The sequence below is a fragment of the Haematobia irritans genome, chromosome 3 (assembly GCF_050003625.1).
Source record: "Haematobia irritans isolate KBUSLIRL chromosome 3, ASM5000362v1, whole genome shotgun sequence".
NCBI lineage: Eukaryota > Metazoa > Arthropoda > Insecta > Diptera > Muscidae > Haematobia > Haematobia irritans.
In genome coordinates this window covers 209,117,029-209,129,903 of record NC_134399.1, presented here as the reverse complement: position 1 = coordinate 209,129,903, position 12,875 = coordinate 209,117,029, and the positions used below count along the sequence as shown (strand labels likewise).

The following is a 12,875-nucleotide window of genomic DNA, read 5'->3' as shown; positions in this document are numbered from 1 at the left end:
GCAACAACCACCAACTTAATCCAATATCGCTCCCTGTATAATAGCGCTCCAAGCTACCTAAAAAAACGCCGCTTTCTATGTGCGAAATAATGGTTTCCATAAAAATGTTTCGCAAGAATGAACATAGTACCGGCCTTTAAATGTGAATTTCTAGTTTCCAACTCTCAAATTAAAACATCTCAACCTGGTGTGAACGGTGAAATGTTTTGGAAAAACGAATAAGGAAAACGAGTCGGTGGGAACATAGCATAATTCAACACCACAATAGTCAAGCATTTGGTTCGTATTGGTATAGCCCCATGAAGACAATTCTCCCGATTTTATTTCTTGAGAGAATAAAATAGGTCCGATTTTTCAACCAATATATTTCAGGACTATATATTCCTAACATCTGATTTCCTTGAACGTTTATGTGATCATGGAAATGGTATCTAATTCCACAGATATAAAATAGTAAAAAAATAAATATTAGAAAAAAATTGATAAATTTTACCAAATTTATGAAAATGGACCAAAGTGGGCTAAATTTCGTTTGGTCCGACCATCGGACCAAATTTAAAAATAAAATTTTTTTGGACCAATTTTGGTTTATATTATTATTATAAGTTAAGTCCGAAGGCATAATTGCTGCTGCATGTTTATGGGATAGATAACAAATTTACCGATTATTTAGTCAACAACGAATTGACGTATCGATTGGACACATTGTAAGATTCTTTACAAAAACAGTCATTCCGTCCGGAAAAACTTATGGTGTGTAAAGCGCTTTACAGACTATCAGTTATTCCGGACGGAATCTGTCTGTAAAGCGGATAATGCGCTTTACAGACTATCAGTTATTCCGGACGGAATATCGGTGTTTGTAAAGAATCTTACATTGTGTAAGTCTGCAAAGCGCATAAGACGCATTCCAGGGCTCCTGCGCTTTACAGAATATCAGTTATTCCGGACGGAATGTCGGTGTTTGTAAAGATTCTTACAGTGTGTCGGATCGATACGACTTGTCGGCGATGACTAAATAATCGGTAAATGATAACCCTTCCCATAAACATAGAGCAGTATCGATTATGCCTTCGAACTTAACTTATAATGTGCACAATATATGGGATATGTTCGACACGAGCACTGTCGTCCGGACTAACTGATAGTCTGTAAAGGCCGGTATGCACCTCTAGCAAAAAATTTCATTCCCATAAGAAATGCATTGCTATTTATGCTAACGAAATTTTCGGTAGCGTTCAATTTCGTAAGCTGGTACGCACCTCTAATGAAAATAACAGGGTTGTCAAAAGCATATTTTGGCAGCAAACATTTAATTTATTACAATCATTGTGTGCGTAAAAGTTTTAAAAGGTCTGTAAATAATAAACAATTTATTTGAGGAATATTTGGAACATATATTAACAATTTTTAAAAGCGATTAGCTGGTTTAAAATTTGTGTACACAGCCCTGTTCTTTTGTTGTAGATTTAAATAAATTTTTGCTACCGAAAATTTCGCTAGAGGTGCATACCGGCCTTAAAGCGCATTCATCAACCTGTTACCCTATGTGGCGGGTCAGTTATCAATACAGCCAGGGCTGCCAATAAAATTTCAAAAGTGACTACACTTTTTCCCGAAAAAATCGTTATAATCGGCATTTGAATTTTAAAAATCACCAAAAATCGGGAATTTAAACAATATTAAAGTAAAACGTCTGTTTTGGTTAGAACAAAACAAAAGTATTTATATCATATAAAAAACAGGAAGTTAACTTACCCAACAACTCAATAAAAAAGCATAACAAATTCACTTTAAAACAAAAAACATTTTTATGTTATGCAATACAACATGAAAATTATTTTTTTTTAAATAGATACTAATTTAGTAACATTTTTATATAAAAATAAAAAAATTATCCCTAATCAAATTAAAATCTTAATTGAGTTTTAAAAAATATTCAATCAATTATACAACAAATTTTTTAATTGAAACAAAAATCAATCACAAAAATTAATAGCATCAATTAATTTTTAATTGGATCAATTAATATTTTAATATATACTATCATTTCTGTGGTTGAAGACATTTCAATTAAAGAATTAATTGGATCAATTAATTTCGTGATTGAATCAGAATTTTTTTGTGTTTAGCTGAGTGCTATGTTCAGTTTCAAGCTGAAACCCAGCTTGTTTTCACGGTTACTTTTTTAATTAATTAATTTAGAAATATTAAATTAGTTGCAATCAATTCCTTGGATCCTTTCCATCCATTATTTGGTAAGACTTGATCAAAGTATAATCGTCTTCATAAATATATTTGTACTTTTAATTTAGTGTTTTGGTGAAAACATCGAACATGTACTCACCTTTTGACGACAACCGTGTATTCTGTTCGTTCTATTACTACAACCTGTACATATTTTTTACATATCCAAACACGTATCGGTCTTCCCATCAAGTTTAAAATGCTCTCATGTCACTCTCTTAATTTATTATTTTGGGAAAATATTTGAAAGTATGTTGAATTAAAAAAAAATTGTTTGTTTTTTATTTCTTTGAGAATATTTTTGATTGTGGGAGATTATCTACAATTAATTAGTAATCGATAACTCAGTCCATCGATATCATAGTTATAAGCAGCTATCGATTTCATTACTAATTTGTACTGTCAAAATAATTGTCAAATTGAGATAAAGTGACAATTCAGGAAAGTCGCAATTGGCTATTTGCTGCGGAAGAATTTTTCCAGAACTTTGATAAAATTTTAGCGTAAAATATTATAAATTGAAAAATTAATAATATAATCTTATCGTACCACATTTTTGCTAGTTCTAATCGTGTGCTTAAACATAAACAGAGATTTCATACACTCGCTGGTATACAATTACGTGTACATTCCACATTCCTTCAACGGGACGGGTGTAAACAAATATAAATATTTGGCAAAAAAAGAAAATTCAACAGGTAAATGTTTTTGTTAAATTTTTTAAAAATTCCACAATTTCTTAATTGGTTTATAGTTGAAGCTATCATATTGGGCGTATACATGGCAATAAGATGAAAACATTGCATTTTGATATATGTCATCGTCGGTCGTTATGGAGGTGCATTTTTCTTTTATCTTTAGTGGATGACTTTATCATCTCTAAATAATTATTGACTTTATTTTGGTGTTATTGTGTGTGGTGACTTCCGTATTATTCAAGGTTTATCATTTTGAGCAACGCTCAAATAGATAGTTGTCTAATTTGATTTTAACTATTGATAGAGTAGTACTATTGACTTCGTCGGGTCGGGGTGAGAATATGTTGATATGTGAGTAATAGAAATGGCCATATATTTGTATTTGTTTTGTCGAAAACAAAAAATCGTAAAATATCTAAATTTCGCTACCTGCTGTTCTGTTGTTGAAGTTGAAGATCAATACTACACAAAATTAAACAGACATACGAGAGACAAGCCGGCAACCGGTTCTATTGTTGTTTATTTTCGCGAGTTTATTTACTTGAACTTTGTAGTTTGTTCTATTTCATGGTTCATAATGCATATGACATTATATTATAAAGTATAATACAAAAATATGCTGGTACTTAGTATAGTCTTCCCAATCAACTTACCTTTAAATATTTTAACTAGAACCTGAATTCGGCGATATATCAAAATTCACACATCTAGTAAAATTTAACACAGATCCGTGTTTTGTGCTAGAAATTCTGAAATGCAAACGTTTCTGTCACAATTATAACTCGTACTTTATCCACGGAATTTGATGAATACCTCTCTTTTCAATGAGTGCTCAATGTTAGTGCAGGTGTAAAACCAGATACGGGAAAAGCATCTGCAACATCAGTCTTCTATATAGTCGATCTTATTTTCCTGGGTTTACACACGAAGTCGCTTTGTCCAACATCTAAAGCCACTTCACCGGAGAAGTACTTTCAAATATATCCGACGATAAAAACGCATTTTATATGTTTATTTACAAAGAAAAAATGTTGAAAAAATTTTTCCAAGTAAAGTCTTGAGTTTTAAAAAATATTTATACCCATGTTCCCAAATCCACTTCCAGGTGAATGTGAATCAATTCCACGATTTTCGTGTCCTACAATCCACTTTCACCGGAATTTTCGTCAAATCAATTCACTTGCAAAAGTCTTGGAATTATGTCCAAGATGGGTGTATTTCCGGTTAAAAAAAGTACTCGCGTAAAAAATTTTAAATCTTTTATATTTAATACATGAGTTTTATTAAAACTGCGTCATTTTTAATTAAAAAAATAATAAATTATAATAAGTCTATTGATTCCACTTATTTTGATTTCCGCCTTAGTGAATTTTTGGGTGATTTGTGCAACCCAGCTGGTTACAGAAAAGTTCAAAAAAGAACGTGGAATTAAGAACACCAAATTTTCACGTTCGTGGATTTGACGTGAATAGTGGAAGTGGAATTGAAGTGGATATCGGAACAGTGGTGTTAATTATACATTTTATTGATTCAACAATATAATTGTAACAAAAATCAATCACAAAATAGTCTCAATAATTTTTTAATTGGATCAATTAATTTTTTAATTAATGCTATGATTTCTGTAGATATTTGAATTAAAAAATTAATCGGATCAATTAATTTCGTGATTGAATCAGAAAAAATTGTTTGTGTGTACACAGAAAAAATTTTCACAAAAAATTTACCAATTAAAGTCTTAACTGAGTTTTAAAAAATATTCAATGAAAAATTGAACTGATTCAACATGTTTTTCAATTGAAACAAAATTTTTAATTGGATCAATTAGTTTTAAAATTGGATCAATTAATTTCTTAATAGATACTATCATTTCTGTGATTGAAGACATTTCAATTTAAAATTTAATTGGATCAATTAATTTCGTGATTGAATCAGAAAAAAAAAATTTATGTGTAAAGTTTCGATTTCGAACAACAAACAATATTAAGATGTCTTAAAATAAGCGATGCAAGTATACATTTTAGAAAATCTGTTGAAAACCAATAGCGAATTTAAGGACTACACAGCAAAAAAATTTGGAAGTTCTTCTAAAGGCACATCTTTAAAAGCACAAACAAAAATGTTCTCCCAAAGATGTTCTTTATTTTATCTGCACAGGAAGTTCATTTGAGACAATTTTTTATTACTCGATTTTTTTATATTTTTATTGGGAAATTTAAATTTTTTTTCAAATAAGTTAAAAAAAAAAGATTAAGAATTAATAAAATCATACAAATTACTTAAATTTAGACGAAAAAAGCTAAATCCATTCAAGAAAACTTGCGAGTTTTTGAAAATATTTGATGTCAAACGTGCCAGACAAGTGTTAAAATGCATTAAAAATCATAAAAAATTTAAGTAATTATTTATTTATCAAAACATCACAGAATTTTTTAATTCACATCCAAAACACTGAATTCGGATCATACCATAAGAAGTGATGCAAATTTAATTCAACGCCTGTTGAAATGGTGGACATCCATCCTATGACAAGCACATGTTAAATTCATCGCTTTGCACCACTTCCGGATCCAATAAGAACATTTTCACTACTTTTGGCGACGCTTTTTTTGTTTGCCTTGGAAGAAGCTATTGAACTCTGTTTCTAGGTAAATTCCCAATACTTGATTTATATATTCATCAGGCATTGCTTTTTAAAAAAGTCTGTATTGAGACACACAGAAATGATCAACTTACAAAATAGAAGACTGGATATGAATTGCAAAAACCTTAACGCATACCTAAAATCCGCATTGAATTATGGGAAATTAATCCTAACCGAGTTGTCATTAGTATTTTTCATTTTTTTTTTTCATTTTGCAAAAGTTTAAATTATATGTAAAATAATGAATTTTATTATTATTAAATTAAAAATTATTAAAGATTCGATTGACAACTTTTGTTACAGTCGTAAAGTTATTATTAATTTTAAAATTATTAAAGGTTCGACTGACAACTTTTGTCATCGTCGTAAAATCTCGAATGGATTAGGAGTCAGTAATAATATATTTGTTGATTTATAAATAACACTGGATAACACCTGGATGAAGACTAGTTCAACTCTTATCCACACCAAACATTTTAATTTTATGGAGACCTACAATTTAATATACAAACCTCGTAAAACGAATGCCTGGAATATATAGTCCAAACAAGAGACTTATTGATTCAGTTGTATAACACTTCCAAAGCATATTTTAGCACGTACCAATACTAAAAATGAATTTCGAATATATGAACTTTTTTCTTTTTTTTTTTGTTATATTTTATGGTATAGTTTCTTCTTGATAATAATCAACCATTTTCGATTTGAACTAATAAATTTGAAAATGTCGCCTCTAATGAAAAAAACAAACAAAGATTGCTTCCATTCCACTATAAATTTAACTCTCCACAAAAATGTATTTAATGTCGCCATTTCATAGGCTAGTTAATATATGGCTTTTAAGCCACCATACAGGTGGGTTCGCATTTGTGAATGTGTGTGTGTGTGTTTTTTTGTTTACATTCTCTAAAAATGGTCAAACATACATAAATAATTGAAACTGAAATAAAAAAATGTCTTTTGTTGTTAATGAAGAGCAAGCAAAAAGCGCTAAATTTTATACCTTCCAAAACAAGTTTACTGTAAATGCGCATTATTTACTTTTTAATTTATGTCTATAGAAAATAATGGGTATTCCCAATTTTTGATACTTATGGCGATTTCGATTGGGAAAAAAGGTGCAACATTCTCGAAATTGATTGCAACATATCAAGGACACTGTCATAGATTTTGGATCCTATATACCTCACAATATTATAAATTAACAATAACTTTAGAATTACACTATCATTTGGGCGAAATGTCAATTAGGGAAAAAGTAGTGTAACACAACATATTTCTTGCGAATCGACAACGCCCTTAGTTAAAACTAGAAATATTTAAAATAATTAATTGCTATAAATATTTTATTTCTTTAGAATTCTAGAAACAAATTATTAAAAATAGCATATATTACTAAAAGCGAAGATTTTCTAGACTAATTTAGTTTATCCACATTTGAAACTAAGTTTAATGATAAATATGTTGTCGAGTGTGTATGTGTGTCAATGGAAGCTTTTGAGTATCGCTCTGAATTATTCATTCACTTGTGAGGCATGCGTTCGGAGTTAGACTTTGAACTGAATTTGTTGTTGATTATAAACAAAACGTTTTTTGGGTCATTAAAATTTGCATTGAAAAACAAGTTTGAAATTGTATTTAATAATTTTAATTGAAAATTGCACTTTTTCTCTCTAATCGAAAAGTGAAAAACCAAAACAAAACTCGAAATTAAACGTCCTTTGTAATACTCTTACCATACATATTGAAATTTCTATCAAGCGTTATTATTTGTCTTTCAGAAATGAAAGGCGACGTGCCGGAGAACTTTCATATTTGATATAAATCCAATGAAAAACTGTTTCTCAATTTTACTTTTAATAATGTAGCAACCATATTTCATTCAATGTAGACTGATCTTGGTAAGAACACTCCTATTAAGTATTTAACTTCTTCAAAAATATACGTTTAATAAACCTAAAATAATAATAAATCAAATTGGTTTATGTTTTTATATCGATAATTTTAGCTAGAAGGCCATGTCTGTCACAGCCTAATCAAAAGTGTCAAGTTGCCCATATGTGTATTTTTAGCCATAATCTTCCAAACAAATTATATTGCGAATATTATGTTGTATGATTTATACGTGGTGTATAATAAAATACATCAAAGTGCATTGACATATCCACTCTATAATATGTCAAATTGAAAATCATAATTTTTGAAATGAGGCTAAGTAGATTCACACACAGATTATATCGAAATATCGATATATAGAAATAAAATGTTGACAAAATTTTTTATAGAAATAAAATTTTGACAAAATTTTCTATGGAAATAAAATGTTGACAAAATGTTTAATAGAAATAAAATTTTGCAAAAATTTTCTATGGAACTAAAATTTTGAGAAAATTTTCTATAATTTCTAATTTTCTAAAATTTTGACAAAATTTTCTATAGAAATAAAATTTTGAGAAAATTTTCTATAGAAATAAATTTAGACAAAATTTTCTATAGAAATAACATTTTGACAAAATTTTTTATAGAATAAAATTTTAAGAAAAATTTCTATAGAAATAACATTTCAAATACAATTTTGACAAAATTTTCTATTGAAATAAAATTTTGACAAAATCTTCTATTGAATTAAAATTTTGAGAAAATCTTCTATTGAAATAAAATTTTGAGAAAATCTTCTATAGAAATAAAATTTGACAAAATTTTCTACGGGAATTCGTCAAAATTTGTTATAGAAATAAAATTTTGAGAAAATTTTCTATAAACATAAAATTTTGGGAAAAATTTTTATAGAAATAATATTTTGTGTCAATTTTCTATAAAAAATAAAATGTTGTGAAAATTTTCGATAGAAATAAAACTTTGACAACATTTTTTATAGAAATAAAATTTTGACAAAATTTTCTATGGAAATAAAATTTTGACAAAATGTTTAATAGAAATAAAATTTTGACAAAATTTTCTATAGAAATAAAATTTTGACAAAATTTTCTATTTTATGTTTTTGTTGTTTTTCGATCTTTTATTTAAAATTTTCTATAGAAATAAAATTTTGCAAAAATTTTCTATTGAACTAAAATTTTGACAAAATTTTCTATAAAAATAAAATTTTGAGAAAATTTTCTATACAAATAAATTTAGACAAAATTTTCTATAGAAATAAAATTTTGACAAAATTTTTTATAGAATAAAATTTTAAGAAAATTTTCTATAAAAATAAAATTTTGACAAAACTTTTTATATAAATAACAGTTTGTGACAATTTTCCATAAAAAAAACGTTGTGAAATGTTTTGTCGATAGAAATAAATTTTGACAAAATTTTTTATAGAAATAAAATTTTGAGCAATTTTTCTATAAACATAAAATTTTGAGAAAATTTTCTATACAAATCATCACAAAATTTTCTATGGAAATAAAATTTTAAGAAATATTTTTATAGATATAAAGTTTTGGGAAAATTTTTATAGAAATAAAATTTTGTAAAAATTTTCTATAACAAAAAAAAAAACAAATTTTGAGAGAATTTTCTATAGAAATAACATTTTGACAAAATTTTTATAGAAATAAAATTTTGTGAAAATTTTCTATAACAAAAATTTTTGAGAGAATTTTCTATAGAAATAAAATGTTGACAAAATTTTCTATAGAAATAAAATGTTGAAAAATTGTCTATAGAAATAAAACTTTGACAAAATTTTCTATAGAAATAAAATTTTGACTAAATTTTTTATTGATATAAAATTTTGTGAATATTTTTATAGAAATAACATTTTGTGAAAATTCTTTATAGAAAAAACAATATTGAGAACATTTTCTATATACATAACATTTTGAGAAAATTTTCTATAGAAATTAAATTTTGAGAAAATTTTCTATAGAAATAAGATTTTGAGAAAATTTTCTGTAGAAATAAACTATTGACATTTATTGAAATAAAAATTTGACAAACGTTTCTATAAAAATAAAATTTTGACAAAATTTTCTATAGAAATAAAATTTTGACAAAATTTTCTATAGAAATAAAATTTTGAGAAAATTTTCTATAGAAATAAAATTTTGAGAAATTTTTCTATAGAAATAAAATTTTGAGAAAATTTTCAATAGAAATAAAATTTTGATAAAATTTTCTATAGAAATAAAATTTTGACAAAATTTTCTATAGAAATAAAATATTGACAAAATTTTCTATAGAAATAAAATTTTGACAAAATTCTCTGTAGAAATAAAATTTTGTCAAAATTTGTTACAGAATTAAAATTTTGAGAATATCTTCTAGAAAAAAAATGTTGACAAAATTTTTTATAGAAATAACAGTTTGTGACAATTTTCCATAAAAAATAAAATGTTGTGTCGATAGATATAAAATTTTGAGAAAATTTTCTATAGAAATAAAATTTTGAGAAAAATTTCTATAAACATAAAATTTTGAGAAAATTCTCTATAAAAATAATCAAAAAAATTTTCTATGGAAATAAAATTTTGACAAAATTTTTTATAGATATAAAGTTTTGTGAAAATTTTTTAATGCAACGTTTTGTTACATACTAAAGGCTGTGGAAAGGTTCATTCGCCCGAACCGAAACATGTACAGTCCAGGCGTGTATAGATTTGTATCTGGCGTTTTCTTTTCAATGGCTCTATTAACCATGTTCCTTAATATATATCTGTCCATAAAGCTCGAAAAATAATTGTATAATTAGATATAATGCATTTGGACGTCAATTGCCTGTTTCGGTATCAGGCTAACATGAAATATAATAAGAAATACAATTTTGTGAAAATTTTCTATAAAAAAAAAAAATTGAGAGAATTTTCTATAGAAATAAAATGTTGAAAAATTTTTCAATAGAAATAAAATGTTGACAAAATTTTCTATAGAAATTAAATTTTGACAAAATTTTCTATAGAAAAAAAAGTTTGACAAAATTGTCTATAGAAATAAAATTTTGACAAAATTTCTACAGAAATAAAATTTAGACAAAATTTTCTATAGAAATAAAATTTTGACAAAATTGTCTATAGAAATAAAATTTTGTGAAAATTTTCTATAACAAAAATTTTTGAGAGAATTTTCTATGGAAATAAAATTTTGACAAACTTTTCTATAGAAATAAAGTTTTGACAAAAATTTCTATAGAAATAAAATTTTGACAAAATTTTCTATAGAAATAAAGTTTTGACAAAATTTTCTATAGAAATAAAATTTTGACAAAATTTTCTACAGAAATAAAATTTTGACAAAATTTTCTACAGAAATAAAATTTTGACACCATTTTCTATAGAAATAAAATTTTGAGAAGATTTTCTATAGAAATTAAGTTTTTAGATTTTTTTTTTTTAAGTTTTTAGAAGATTTTCAGAAAATTTTCTATAGCAATAAAATATTGACATTTATTGAAATAAAATTTTAAAAAATTTTCTATGGAAATAAAATGTTGACAAAATTTTCTATAGAAATGAAATTTTGACAAAATTTTCTATAGAAATGAAATTTTGACAACATTTTCTATAGAAATAAAATTTTGTGAAAATTTTCTATAGAAATAAAATTTTGTAAAAATTTTCTATAGAAATAAAATTTTGACAAAACTTTCTATAAACATACAATTTTGAGAAAATTTTCTAAAAAAATAAAATTTGGAGAAATTTTTCTATAAAAATAAAATTTTCTATAGAATTAAAATTGTTACAAAATTTTCAACTTAGGCTTTTATGAAATTTAGGTATCAACAAAAAGTTAGGTATTTTCTAGATGCGAGTTTTCTTTATCGCTCATTGAGTTAGTATAATGACGGTTTAGTAAACAGAACAGATCGTTTCGAGTAGATGGCGAGTGGTTTCTAAGTGATGTATTTTTGTGAAATCGTAAAATCGTACCTGAAATCAACGTGTATGTGATAGAACAAACAATCTAAAAAAGATAAACGTACAGGGTTAACAAATATCCAACATTAAGGGTATTCACGAATGCCTTATGTGTTTCACTCATAATGTGTATGTATGTTTTTATTCATATTTTACCTGTGAATTAAATGTAGAATCTTCCAAAAGATAATGAAACAGAGAATAAAAATGAAATTTAGTACTGAGTCGATAATGCAAAGTAAAGCATTAAATTTTGATACAATGATAACACTGGTGCCCAAGTGATGTGATTAACAAATACAAAGTATTAAAAAATTTCTTATAATATTTTAAATAAATGTGTGAGTTTTGTGATCATTTCTTAAGGGATCCTATCAATAATAAACTATAAGTGATAAAAATCAATGGAATTTAAATCTGCATAATTTGATCTTGTCTTATTATTTCTGAAATACTTATCTTCGTACGTAATTGCTGTTTCTGGACACCTCATCGTATGATTATGAAATATGAAAAGATAGTGGCCAGCTAATCTATGACGTGGTTGCCTATCATTATTATAAGTAATTCAAGTGTATACTTAAATAATAACCAAATTTCGTATAATTCCATTAGTTATTATGAACGTGTATTTATCAATAAGTCGTCATATAAAGTCATTGATATGGAATGCCAAATTTTAAGTGGCTCTTGAACATTCTATAGGTGAATTATTTTTATAGTCTAGAAACTTTCTTCTGATTACCAGACCAAGCTATATATATTCATACTGATTGACTTAGAATCACGTTTAGAGTCGCCAAGTTTGAATTGTAAATAATTTCTTGTTTTTTAACTGTTCAGAGAATAGTGGGCTTTACAAAAATTAGATGTTTATACCAGGGCGCAAACTTATGACTATCGGTCGTAGCTTCCGACTCCCCAATTGACTGTGTCCTCGCAGAATTGAGGAAACAATATGAAGCTTAATATTGTCTTTCATAGTGATAGACTATTCCGTTATACCTCCCTCCTCATCGTGGACAAATTGATCGAATTAAGCTACGATTAGAGTGTTCAAATAAGCGTCTTATCCGAAAATAGGCTTAAAACCCTATATTCGCTTGTTTTGTTATGAGAAAAACTGGTTAACCGGGTAAAACGATTTCTTGGAATAAGAATTAGTGAAAATGAGTTTTACATGCGTTTTTGTTTTTATGAGACATGACGCTGAAAATACTCGTTTGCTGCAGGTAAATATCGGGCTAAAATGCCTCTGTGCTTTATAACATACAGTCAATTTATCAGTCTTTTTTTTCAGATTTATCTAAGAATAATAAAATATATTTCTGTGCTAATTAATGAAAACGAGTTGTAATAAGTCATTTGTTCCGCTGCTTCAGTATGTCGTTAAACAAAGTTCGACTTTTCGAGGATACGAAA

General features: G+C 26.4%; 1 protein-coding gene across 2 annotated transcripts in view; it reads left to right on the top strand.

The window, feature by feature from the left end:
* The first annotated feature begins 2,660 nt into the window (after nt 1-2,660).
* CAH3 (Carbonic anhydrase 3) overlaps nt 2,661-12,875 on the top strand; it is a 51,198-nt gene continuing 40,983 nt past the window's right edge. Inside the window, exons 1-2 of one of the 2 annotated variants that reach the window (XM_075302464.1) lie at nt 2,661-2,750; nt 2,811-2,945. The gene's annotated coding sequence lies outside the window, so the exon portion shown is untranslated. Of the gene's footprint in view, nt 2,751-2,810; nt 2,946-11,400; nt 11,583-12,875 lie in introns of those variants that run through there. The other variant, XM_075302466.1, reaches the window with a different exon arrangement.